Here is a 12,738-nt window from a genome sequence, read left to right as displayed (position 1 = left end):
CAATTAAGTATTTGAAGTTTTAAATTTATCCAATTTAAACATTTCATTCATTTTCATTAAAAATTACCGCTTAAAATATTTTTTCTCACATAAAAAAAATATAAAATTAATAAAAATATTTTATAAATATTTTATGTGATTTTTTATAAAAAAAAATTTCATTAGTTAATTGCATATTTAATAACAATTTTTTAACGGAATTAAACATAAGGTCTAAATTGAATAAATTTGAAAATGTAATTGAACAAAAATAAAATTAGAAGTTTAAAATGAATTTCAATCAAACTTAGAGGAGCAATTTGCATTTAGGGAATTATAAAAAAAAGTCATAGTAAGTTGGTAACCTTTTAAATTTTAATTTTTTTCCCTAGAACAAACACACAATTTGAGTGCTACTTTAATTATATAGTTATTAAATTCAAGCTAAACTTCTTTGTTGAAACAATGAACCAGTTCGGTTAGGACCACTACATTTGTTATAATTATCGACATAACATTTTTTTTTTTTTATAGAAACAAACACATACACAAGGGAGAGGGAAAGAAATTCTAACACAAAGGCATACCACAACTTTACTCAAAAACCTTGGTAACTTTTAAGGGAGGGTGGGGCAAGTTATACTATACACAACACACTCTCTTAAGCAATGCGGGACAATTACCCATTTTTTTTTTTTTTTGAGAAACAAACACACACACACAGGGGAGAGGGAAAGGAGTTCTAACACAAAAGCACACTACAACTTCACTCAAAAGTCTGGTAACTTTTAAGTGCAATGTTATGAATACCGTTTCGGATCCCATTTCGGTTTATCTAGTGAAACGAAATATTTCGATGTTGGTCTATTTCGGCATACCGTTTTAAGGTGTTTCGGGTTTTCTAAAAAAATTAAAAATAATATATATTTATATTTTCTTATACAACATAAAATTATTGATCCAAATAAGTAAACCTCAAATAACACTAATCGTTTAGTTATTACATAACAAACATCATTTTAGAATATTAAAACATAAATATGTAATTAAATAATGAAAAATAACAACTAAAAACAGTACAAGAAGTATATATATATATATATATATATATATCTCACGTTGGAAGAGGTAAGACTCAATAAATATATGTTTGAAATCAAACTCTTTTGTCAGCTTTTTTGAGTTTTGTCATTTCCAAAACTTTGTCACGTGGGTGGGGTCAGCAAACTAAAAGTCTACCAAGCAAACACAAATATGAAACAAAGCAAAAACTTAACAAAGCAAAAACTAAAGTAAAAAACGAAAGAAGAGCAGACTGGCAAAGTTTGAGACGGAGCAAAGAAGAAGAAGAAAGGGCGACCTCTGGGATGGCTGGGTTTTTTTTTTAGGCGATCGATGCTAGGTAATGACATGCTGTGCTAAGTAATGAGTTTGTTAGTTTAGGGATTTTTCTTTTTTCTTTTTTCCTGTTTTTTCTTCTAAAAAATGGTACCGGCGAAAATTGACCAAAATTTGCCGGAATGGCCGAAATGATCCGAAATTGGCCAGAATTGGACCCGAGGTGGAACGAGTGGTATTATCGTTTCGGATTGCATCCTGGTACGAGAAATTCTAGCCATTCCGGCCGGAACGGAACGGATTTAATAACAACGTTTAAAGGAGGGTGGGGCAAGTTATACTACATACAATATACTCTCTTAAGCAATGTGGGACAATTACCCTTTTTTTTTTTTTGTTGAGAAATAAACACACACACACAAAGGGGAGAGGGAAAGAGATTCTAACACAAAGGCACACCACAACTCCACTTAAAAGTTATGGTAACTTTTCACATATGAACCCACCATTTCATAATCACACATGTTATAATTGTGGCAAGAGTTATGGTACAAAATTTGTGTCCAATGAACAGATCACCAAATACTTAGATTGGTGTGAGTTGCTACTATGTCAAACCTGGTGTGTGACATAGACAAAGGTTGGAGGAAAAATCCTTAAAACTTATCTTATATTTTTTTATTGGATGTGAATTTTGATAAATCTACCGTTAAATTGAATTTTCTTATTATATTTTCTATGCTTGCAAAATTTCAAGAAGATCAAAGATTAATAGCTACGTCATCAATCAGATGTTTAAATTTTAACTTTTGTAGTCTTAAATTATGCAAAAAAAAAATTTATGGATCGGATAATAATTAACATCCGATTATTGGAACGAAATTTAATATACATGTTAAGAACACGAAGAAAATGCAATCCAATGATTAAATTTTCAAAATAGCAATGTTAATTTAGACTAGAACTTGACTTGATATTAGCATTGTTTAGTGGGTATGGATCACTAATCCAATCATAGGTTCAATTAAAATTAATAATATTTCAAAAAAATCTAAAGAAATTAGTTAAAATTAATAAAAATACAAAAAAAAATAACAAAAAAAATCATAGGTTAATTAGATGTTAATTTAATCTTCTTTTACTTTCCTTTAGAAGTAGTGCTTGGTTGCAAAGGAAATTTTCTTTGTTGCTTTGGATAGGTGATCATAGCCAATGTCTTTCTTTTTATCTCTAAGTTATACTCTCATCCAGTAGATCTTCAAGTCGTGATTTCACGCATTATCTCATTTCTACAAGACATAATGGTGCAACTAGAATTAGAATTCATAGGCATTTTAAAATGTGCTTAGATCTCTGAGAAGCATTGCAACCTTCACACGCTTGTTAAATTTCTTAGGGGGCTGTAATTGGCTTTTAGACAATTAAAAGAACATCTTTGCTTAGTCTTGATTTTTTTAAAGCATGTTCTTCGTGTCTTTAGCATGTGCTTCTATCTAGGCAGAGCCTTGAAGCTTCAAATCTTAGATACCTTTTTTGTAGTACCTTCAACTAAGTGAAGGGTGTGCTTCAGTTTCTCTTTCCAAATAGACATCCTACCTAGTAGCAGTGTCCTCCCCCATGTACAAGTGCACGAGTATTTGAAAGAATAGATGGATAACATAACACATAAGAAAAGGCTGATAAATTGAAAACCAAGTTGAAAATGTTGATAAAGGAAAGGAAGAGGGAAGAACTTTAAAAGGATATTTCGGTCACGTTGTAAAATGTGCGATTTTTTATGCTCCACTGGCACTTTAACTGCTACTTTACCAAGGTTTTTTTTACTCCCGAAAAACAACAATACTATATTAATAAAAAAAAATCAATTTTAACAAAAGCCATAAAATATTTACAATAAAAAAATATTTTGAGCTCAACAAGTTTCTTCTTACAATATTTAATAATGATCGATTCCTTAAGTTGTAAGCACTACTGCATTGCATGAATGCACTTTCACAAGTTTGTTAACAAAAGAGACGCAATGAATTTGCGGGCACTTAAAAGCGAAACACTAAACTTAAAAGTTGTACCCAAACAAACACTTTTGCATTTGGGAACATAAAAAAAAAAGGGTATGGCTTGTGTCCAGTAAAAGTTATCATTGGACACATTGGATTGTTGACATGTGTCCACTCTTAAACACGTGTCCAAATCTTAACGTATCCAGTGATAACTTTCACCGAACACAAGCCCTTCCCCCCCCCCCCAAAAAAAAAAAACTAGCTTTTAGCTTATTTCATATAGCCCATGTGACACAATTTATTATTGGGGGGCCCACATGCTAGACCTTTCAGGAGTAAAACATTATTTGCTAGTGTAATTTTGAGCCCACTTGCACGGAAGTTTATTGGGTACTTCCTCCCTTGTCTCATAGAGGTGGGCTCTATTTATCATGGCCATCTCTATGTGAGAGGGAGGGAATATATTCTTAAAAGGATTGAAATTCGGTATAATAGCAAAAAGCTATTACACCATGCAATTAACTATGATGTGTGAGAGAGGTAAAAAAAATAATGGGTAATTACAATAAACATACATGTGGTTTAGTCCAAATTTACCTTGTGTACTCGTGATTTGAAAAGTGTCACTTTACCCCACTCGAAGTTTGTACCGTTAGGTTTCCATAATCCACCTATGTTACAAATGAGGATAAAAATGTATTTTTGCTCACTTTTTATGTCTCTCTCCTCTCCAAACAAAAAAACCTAAAAAGACAAGAGAAACTAAGATCAAAAGTGAGGGTTTTGTAAAATTTAAATGTAACACTATTCACCCACCACCATAACTCCATTTTAAAAGAGGAAAACGAATTAAATGTAATGTAATTAAAAGAAGAACAAAAGCAAAAATAGAATAACCAAACCAACAAATAATTTAATATATAAAAACTTTTATACTTTGTGTTATGCTACTAGTTATTATTGGAGCCTATTCTTGACCAGCCGCTCGTGATCTGGGAATTTGTTCATAGAGGCAATTCCTCAATTCTTTTATTGGGTTTTTGTTCATTTGGAGTGAATGGTGACTAGTTGACAGGGATGGCATGGCAGTGTTTGTTTGTGTCTTTTTTTCTTTTCTTTTTTTTTAGAAAAATGTTTGTTTGTGTCCAATTGAATGCATGCGTGGGGGTTTGGTTTGTTGGCTTGAGGGTGCTATGGGAGTGGTGGTGTCGGATTTGGTGCCATTGGGTCTCGGGAAAAGACGTGACCTCTCTACTGCTTTGAAGAATCCAGTGGAGTTGCGGCTGTGGTTGAGATTGGTTTGTATTCTAATGAAATTGGTAACCTCTAGTGGAAATTTTCAGCTCAAATTGGTAGATCTAACCATTAGGTGAGGCCTTTTTTTCTATTGTTGGGTATTGTGTTTCATCAAAACTACAATGAAATACCACAAGTTACATCAGATTCCATTTCAGCTAGGACATCATCCAGCCAAACCAAATGTCAACATTCTTGGCTTTCTTAGTCATGAGCAACATAGTTTCAATTCCTTTCGGTATGGTTGAAACAAAAATGGCTAAAGCTTTGCAATCTTAATTTAATGATATTACCAAAGTGAGAAGTGCAAAGATCCTCCCCTTACAGTAGATTGATGATGACTAGAGCATCTCCCTCGAAAAATAAATTCTTGAATGCTTGGATGCAAGGGATTGATGATTGAAAGTTGAAACTTTTCTGCTTATGTATAATTTTGTTTTACAGGAAGAAGGCAAAGTGCTTATTTGTAATGGTTTGAAATTTCATTTTCAATGTTCATCCATTTTTGAAAAATTTTCAAACCCTATCCTTTTGATTCAAAGTTATGTTTATTTTTGTCTAAAAATGTGTTTTTTTTTACGGCAAATTGAGATGTGGGTTACGGAAGGCTAGCAGTGCAAACCTTAGGTGAGCAAAGTAACACTTTTCAAACTACGGGTAGGCAACGTGAACTTAAGCCAAACCACAAGTGGGTTTACTATACTTACCCCAAAAATAAAATGTAAAAGTGAAATGGTAAAAAGTTGAGGGTTAAAAAAAATTTTATTTAAAGGTTAAAATTAAAAGTGACTTTTGCAATCTTTTTGCCTTTTTTTTTTATTAAAAAAATATTTATAATAGTTTTTTTTTACTATACTTTCAACAAAAAGTTAAATAAGTTGTTTCCAAACGAATTATATTATATGAGAAATACTATGTCCACAGTATTTTCATAATAATTTCACAACAAATTGTAAGTGAAAAGTAGTTAATGATTGTTATTAGTGGACAAAAAATTAATTTTAGTGGTGAGCTAGATTAGAACTAATAACATCTTGCCACAAATGATTTATTGTGAAAAGGTTTTGGATATAACATTACTCATATTATATATATAGCCAAGTATACGTTTCTTGGACAATGAAAGGAATTCATATGCATATTTTTGCACATATATTTCAATAAATCGAAAATACCGTAGTTTAGTTCAAGAGAAAAAGAGAACTAAGATGAGATGCGTTGAGTGCTTGAGGTTGAGGCAATGAAAGCAGAAGGCTGGGTCAGTGAGTCTAGGGTCAACGGTGGCTGCAGCTAGGATAGTGGGACAAAGACAATGGGTATGCCATTTGGCAAGGAAAGGGGCCCGAGCCAAAATTGGGTATTTTTTTCAAATTGTTTCATTTTTAGATTACGATTTTTTGGTTTAAAATCTGATTGGGTATATATATATATATATATATATATTTTTTTTTTTTTTTGATTGGGTATTTGGTTTATAGCAATTTAATTTTTATTTTTAGATTTTAGTTCTATAAAATTTTTTTGATTGGGCTGGGACAGTGGAATAGAGACGGTGAATTTTCTTTAATTTTCAGGTTTTAGTTCTATAAAAAAATTTGGGCTTTTTCTTTAAGTTTGAAAGGTCTAATATATCATTAAGGGGACCAAATTACGGACCAGCATTTAATTTTATTGGATCTAAAAATATTTAGGTGGTCACAACTTTTTTTTTAGGGTGGACAAATATATAATTTTTTTCCTAAATGAAAATAAAAGCCAAAATTGTATTTTCTATATATTGAATTATATGCGCAAATAGTACCAATTCCTTTCATTGTCCAAGAAACGCGTACCAAATCCTTTAGGGAAAGTATACATGAAGTAAATTTGAATTGAGGAAGCCTCTGAAAACACCATGACAGATGCATATTCCAGACAACACGGTGTAAAAATTTCTCTCTTTTTTAACCAAACGTGAGGCATGGGGCACCTATTCAACAATCTAATTTTAATTTTTTTTATTAATAGTCTTTGTGTAGGGTAGTAAACTAATTTGAGAATATTGTAAATTGTTATTAGAGTTTGTTTTTTTGATGACATTATTAATGTTTGTTGTGCAAAGGAATTTACAAAATAAAATTTCATGTTACTAAAGACTCTTTAAAAGTTTAAATGGTAACTAATTAATAAAAGACTAACGTTTTCTAATGGATAAAGTTTTCTTTATTCATTAGAGGGACCTTAAAGTACCGCATGAATCTTTACTCAGAATCATAATTCGTGGTTAAATCTTTTCCTTTTGTTTCTTTTTAAGATATGCAAGTATATAAGATTACAAAGGAGTTATGTTAAAAATTATTAATATAAATTTTACTTTATAAATCTTAGGGTAAAATACTATTTTGGTCCCTAAACTTTATTAAAAGTTTGTTTTTTGTCCCTGAATTTTAAAAAGTTTTTTCTTCATCCCTAAACTTTGTAAAGAGTTTTTAAATACTATAAAAACAAAAATGAGGATGGAAAAAGAACTTTCTCAATAGTTTAAGGATAAAAAATAAACTTTTAGCAAAATTTAAGGATATTAATAAAATATTTTCAATAGTTTAGGGATGAAAAACGAACTTTTCAATAGTTTAGGTTAGGAATGAAAAATGAACTTTTTAAAATTTAGGGATAAAAAACAAACTTTTATCAAAGTTTAGAGACCAAAATAGTATTTTATCCTAAATCTTATTTATGTATTGCTATATTACTAATTGCAAAAAAATAAATTAAATATTTATGATTTATTTGTTGGAGTACCCTATATATATATACCATAAAGGGGGAAGGACGCACAGCTGAAGGGAAGAGACGGAAGCACAGTAATATTGTAAAAATAATGTACGTAACAAGAAAATAAATAACTTGAAAGTAAGAACAATTATAAGGCTCTAGAACCAGCCAAGTATATATGAAAATAGTTCAAAGTAAATGAAAGCAATATAGAACCGTCGTTATGGTGGTAATCCATCCAAGGTGGCGGTAGCAACAAATAGAACAATGAACATAAAACTGAAAATACTTGTTATTGAAAGTAGGATAAACACTTACAATAGTAGTGAATACAAGATCTCAACAGTTACAAGTTAATAGTTACAAAGTTTGAACTAGTCCTAGTTACAAGGTTTGTAAAGTTACAAATTTTGTAGTGAACAAGGTGGTAGTAGTAGTAGTATGGTGAATTCTCTCTCTAAGAAGGCTTTCTAAGGGAAGGAGTCCTAAGGGAAGAGAAATATGAACTAAAACTTGACTTGAAGAACCCTTAAGGGACAACCCCCCTTAAATAGGCAAAGTTCCGAGTAAACAGTACTTGTGAACAATAAAAGTTAACAGTGAAAAGTAAAAGTTGGTGTGACTAAAAGTCATGTGAAACATGGAGAATCATCTTTTCAGAACATTATCATCATAAGTGGAAAATAATAGTGGAATTTTATCAGTAAGTAAACAGTGTAGCATTTGGCCTTTGTGCAGGTCAGAAAAATAAGCTCAATCTTCTTGAAGATCTGGAGTGTTATCCTCATCATGTCCGAACAGCTCCTGATCATATGGGAAATAGGGGCTGTGGGCAACAGATTCTTCTGAAGAGGCTTTGGATTCTTCTTGATCAGCAATAGTTTCTTCTGTCCATTTGAGTAAAGCTAGAAGAGCATCAAGATTTTTTCTCAAATTGTCAATAGGGGAGCTCTTATTCTTTGTTGGAGGCTTAACATTCTTGCTAGAAGAAGAAGAAGGAGCATCAGCAGGGGCAGGGGTTTGAACTAGGGAATGATCCTTGGCAATGGGCAAAGCAGCAGCAGATGAAAAATCTCTAGAAATAGTAGCAATAATACGTTGAGTGTGAGGGAATTTCATCTCGTGTTTCTGATTATTTGAATAATTTGAATTGTCCTACTATGTTTGATTACAGATAGTATCAAGATGTTTTTACTTCCAGAGTGATGCTCCAGAAAGATTGTCATAAGCCTTATTGGAAAGAAAAGTTTATTGATGGTCTGCCTCCTATCTTTGCTCATAAGGTAAAACAAGAATTAATGGGAAAAAATGATTCTATTGATTATGATAATATAACCTATGGTGATATTTTCAGTACTATTAAAAAACTTGGTATCAATATGTGTAATGATGAAAAATTGTTAAAACACCAATTAAATAATAAAAGAAAAGCTAAATATGAAATGGGAAATTTTTGTGAACAATATCGTTTACCTCCTATTGCTCCTTTTAGGCAAAAAAGTAAAAAACATGACAAAAGCCATAAAAAATATAAAAAATACAGAAATAACTTTGTTAAACCTAATGATTTCTATGCTAAGAAGAAAAATGTCTCTAAAAAATATATTAAACAAAGATCAGGTAAAGGTAAATGTTTTAATTGTGGTAAACCTGAACACTTTAGTAAAAACTGTAAAGTAAAACTTGGTAAGTTAAAAAACAAATTTAACATGTTAAATACTATCAATTATCCTAACATTATCAATGATTCTTTACAGGAATCGGACAATGATGCGTGGATAAATACCACTAATAAGTGGGATAATAATAATAATATTCATATTTATACCACTAGTAAGTGGATTATTATGGAAAAGAAAAATAAGGGAAAAGTTCCTACACAGGACTACTCTCAAACCAAGAGACTCCCAGCGGGACCTTTTGCAATGCATGAAGGTGAATCTTCTGGAGTAAAACCCAGCGGATCAACATCCCTTCAGGGATATGTCCCAGCCAAAATGACATATTCCAGTGGTGATATGATAATTGCTTTACAGGAAGTCTTATCTAGATCCTTACAATTTCATAATGGAGTCTATAGTGAATTACCCGATTCCATAAAATATATTCTTGATAATCTCTATGCTGCTTTTACTAGAAACAATCGTTCCTTGTTTGAAAAATCTCTCCAAGCTCTCGAAATCCACCTTGTTAATCTTACTGCTCAAAATGAAGCTTATATAAGCCACTGTGCTAACCTTATTTCAGAAAAAATCCTTGCTTCGGAAAATGACCTTGTTTCAAACCTTGTTCCAGGAAATATTCCTATTTCAGAATATGAGGCTTTTAGAAGCCATCTTGTTGACCATCCAAATATTACAATTGATTCTTACATTAGTTAACTCTTTGGCAAAGAAGATATCCATTCAAAGGATAAAATGAATATAATGGGCACTGATTATGCTAGATTGAGTCTTAAGACTCAATCTATGATAAGAAGTGCTTTTGCCAACTTGCCATCAGATATACAATCCCGTATTCTGAGAAGTAAGGCTATGTTTAAGTCTTTCGACCTATGGTTCAAATGTTTTAAGAAACTTGTCACAGCCACTATTCCTGATCCTGATGAATTAGATGAAGGTGATAATGTTTTTATTCAGCTTGATTAGGAAGAACACTTTGGAAGTACTCTCAGAGTATATGAAAAGAAACACCCATTTCCTGGCCTCTTGATAAATTATGATGATGGTTCAATTGTTGCTAATGATTCAGATGATGATGATGACAGGAACCCTAACTGGCTTTCACAAATGTTTGAATATGGCTTTATCAGATCTATAAAATTAACAAGCCATTATCAAGCCAGCCAACTCCCACAAATTATTCAGGATGCTATTAAAGAATTTAACAGTCCTTTTGTTTCCATCAGATGTTGGAGTACGTTGCCAAAATGGGAAAGAGATAACTGGATGAACATCCAGCCTTCAAAGCATCTCATTCTCCTTAATGGTCACATTCACTAAGGGCCATGGTTTAAAGGAAATTCTTAATTTTCCTTTGATAATCCTTTTGCTCTTGCAGAATGTTGGAGAAATTATTTTAATAACCAAATTATTAATGTTGCTCAGAATTTATGGAAAAATTATAATTGCATAGGAAGCATAGATAGGATTTCTGTCTTTGGTCCCAGACCATATTGTAATGCCGTTGCTCATTTGCGGATTGCTGATCATTCTAATCCAAGGAGTCTTCTCATCCCGGGGAAAACCCCAATGTTTGAGACTATTTTATATTGTGGATTCTGTAACCAATATGCTATTTACCATGAGCATGAATGTGATTCTCCACAAGGCCCTTTTGATCCTTTTGATGGTTATCCATCTGATGCTCCCTCTACTGATTGATGAATTTATTCCTGAGGTTGCTATTATTATAAAACTGATGCTACTTTATTTGTTTGGTTTGCAAAAGCCAAAATATTTCATTGTCCTTGACGAATATGTTGCTGAAAATCTGGAACTGTTTCATGATGCTCCGGATTTTGCGGAAGATTTTGATTCTCCTATTTGTCTGGCCTGCACAATGGCCAATGCTTCAATATTTGCTACTGCTAGAAGCTTGTTTCCCACCAATATGATGCTTTTGAAGGTTCCTAATAATTATTTTCAATGGGCACAAGATGACAAAGTTTCTTTTTCTTGTGATTGGTTCATTTGGGCACCAATAATGATGAAGAAGACTCTGTATCTGCTACTCCATCAGACTTTGATTCTCCTCCTATTGAAAATACTCCTGTTTACCAAAATCAATTAAGAGTTTTGACTATTTTAAATGATGATTTTGAGATTGATTGGGATTCTTTGTACAATGAGTTTATACTTTCAAAAAACAAACCTAAAAGAAAATATTTCCAAAATAATTTTGCTCAGTCTGAAAAAGACCGTATTAAGAGAAAATGGTTGGAAAAGATGAATCAATTGAAAAAACATGTTTTGTTTTTTGATTTTCTTGAAAACCATTATGTTTCAAAAGATGAGGTTTCAAACCAACATTTAAATGTGATAAAGAAATCAAATTTTGTTAAAATAGATAAAACCATTATTAGGTCTAGTCATTCTATTCTTGAGCCAATTTTGATAACTACTAAGAAGGATGAAGTGACAAAAGAGGATGTGAAGGCCTCTCCTTTCAAAATTGCTGATGATCAAACTCCTATTATTAGTTTTATTGAACAAAACAATTTTACTAATCAATCTTTGCATATTATTGGTCAACAGCTTGACCGTATTGAAGAAAAAATTGTTGAAAAACCTGTTTCTGAAAAATCTGTTTTTGTTAAAATTGAAAAACTTTTGATTGATTTACCCAGTCAAAGAGAAAAAGTTATGTTTAAAACTTCTCAGTCTAAGACTCTTAAAATTGTTGAAAAAATGCTTTCTGATTTAAAAGTTAAAACTGAGGGTACTTTTACAAGTACTTCAGCTGCTCGAACTATTTCCAAAAAAGAGATTGTTTCTGAAGAAAATACAAATTATGATACTGTTTCATTTGTCTCTGCAAAAAGAATCTTTGATGATGATTTACCAGAAATTAAAAGATTTGTTGGAATCTCCAAACCCATATCTTTTACTAAAAACTAGTATTCAAAACCCACTCCTCCTAATATGCAGTTTGAAGAAAGATCTTTTCAAACACAGTTTTCTGTTTTCGCTGATAAGCTTTACGAATGGAATATTGATGGTTTGTTTGAACAAGAAATCATTAATAAAATGAGTCATATGCCTATGGTTGGTATTACTTATCAAAATAACCATGATCTTGATCAATCTGAAATTGTTAATTTACTTGTTACTGGTTTTTCTGGTACTCTTTGTGGATATATATATATATATATATAGGATACTACGTATTTGGTTTATAACATTTCAATTGTATCAATTTGATCCTTAATCTTTCGGTACCATGTTAATTTAGTCTTTATCGTTATTTTTTGGATGAAAATTGATGATGCGTCTAATGGCTGAGATAAAAAAATTAGTTTTTGTTAATGTGACGATACACTAAAATTTTATTATGACTATTTGACATGTTATCAATTTTCATCCAATATATAATAATATAAACTAAATTGATGGGATTCTAAAAAGTTAGAGACAAAATGTGACAATAAACTAAAATCTCTCTCTCTCTCTCTCTCTCTCTCAATTCCAAGCCTCCCAAAAATTTCCTAACTCTCTCTCTCTCTCTCTCTCTCACAATTCCAAGCCTCCTAAAAATTTCCTAACAATGACATACTTTTTTAATTGACTCTCTCTCTCTCTCTCCTCCTAAAAATTTCCTAACAACGACATACTCACAATTCCAAGCCTCCTACAAATTTCCTAACAATGAC

This window comes from Quercus lobata, chromosome 9 (genome assembly GCF_001633185.2).
Source record: "Quercus lobata isolate SW786 chromosome 9, ValleyOak3.0 Primary Assembly, whole genome shotgun sequence".
Classification (NCBI taxonomy): domain Eukaryota; kingdom Viridiplantae; phylum Streptophyta; class Magnoliopsida; order Fagales; family Fagaceae; genus Quercus; species Quercus lobata.
The sequence above is the reverse complement of the archived record's forward strand: the minus strand, read 5'-3'. Positions refer to the sequence as shown.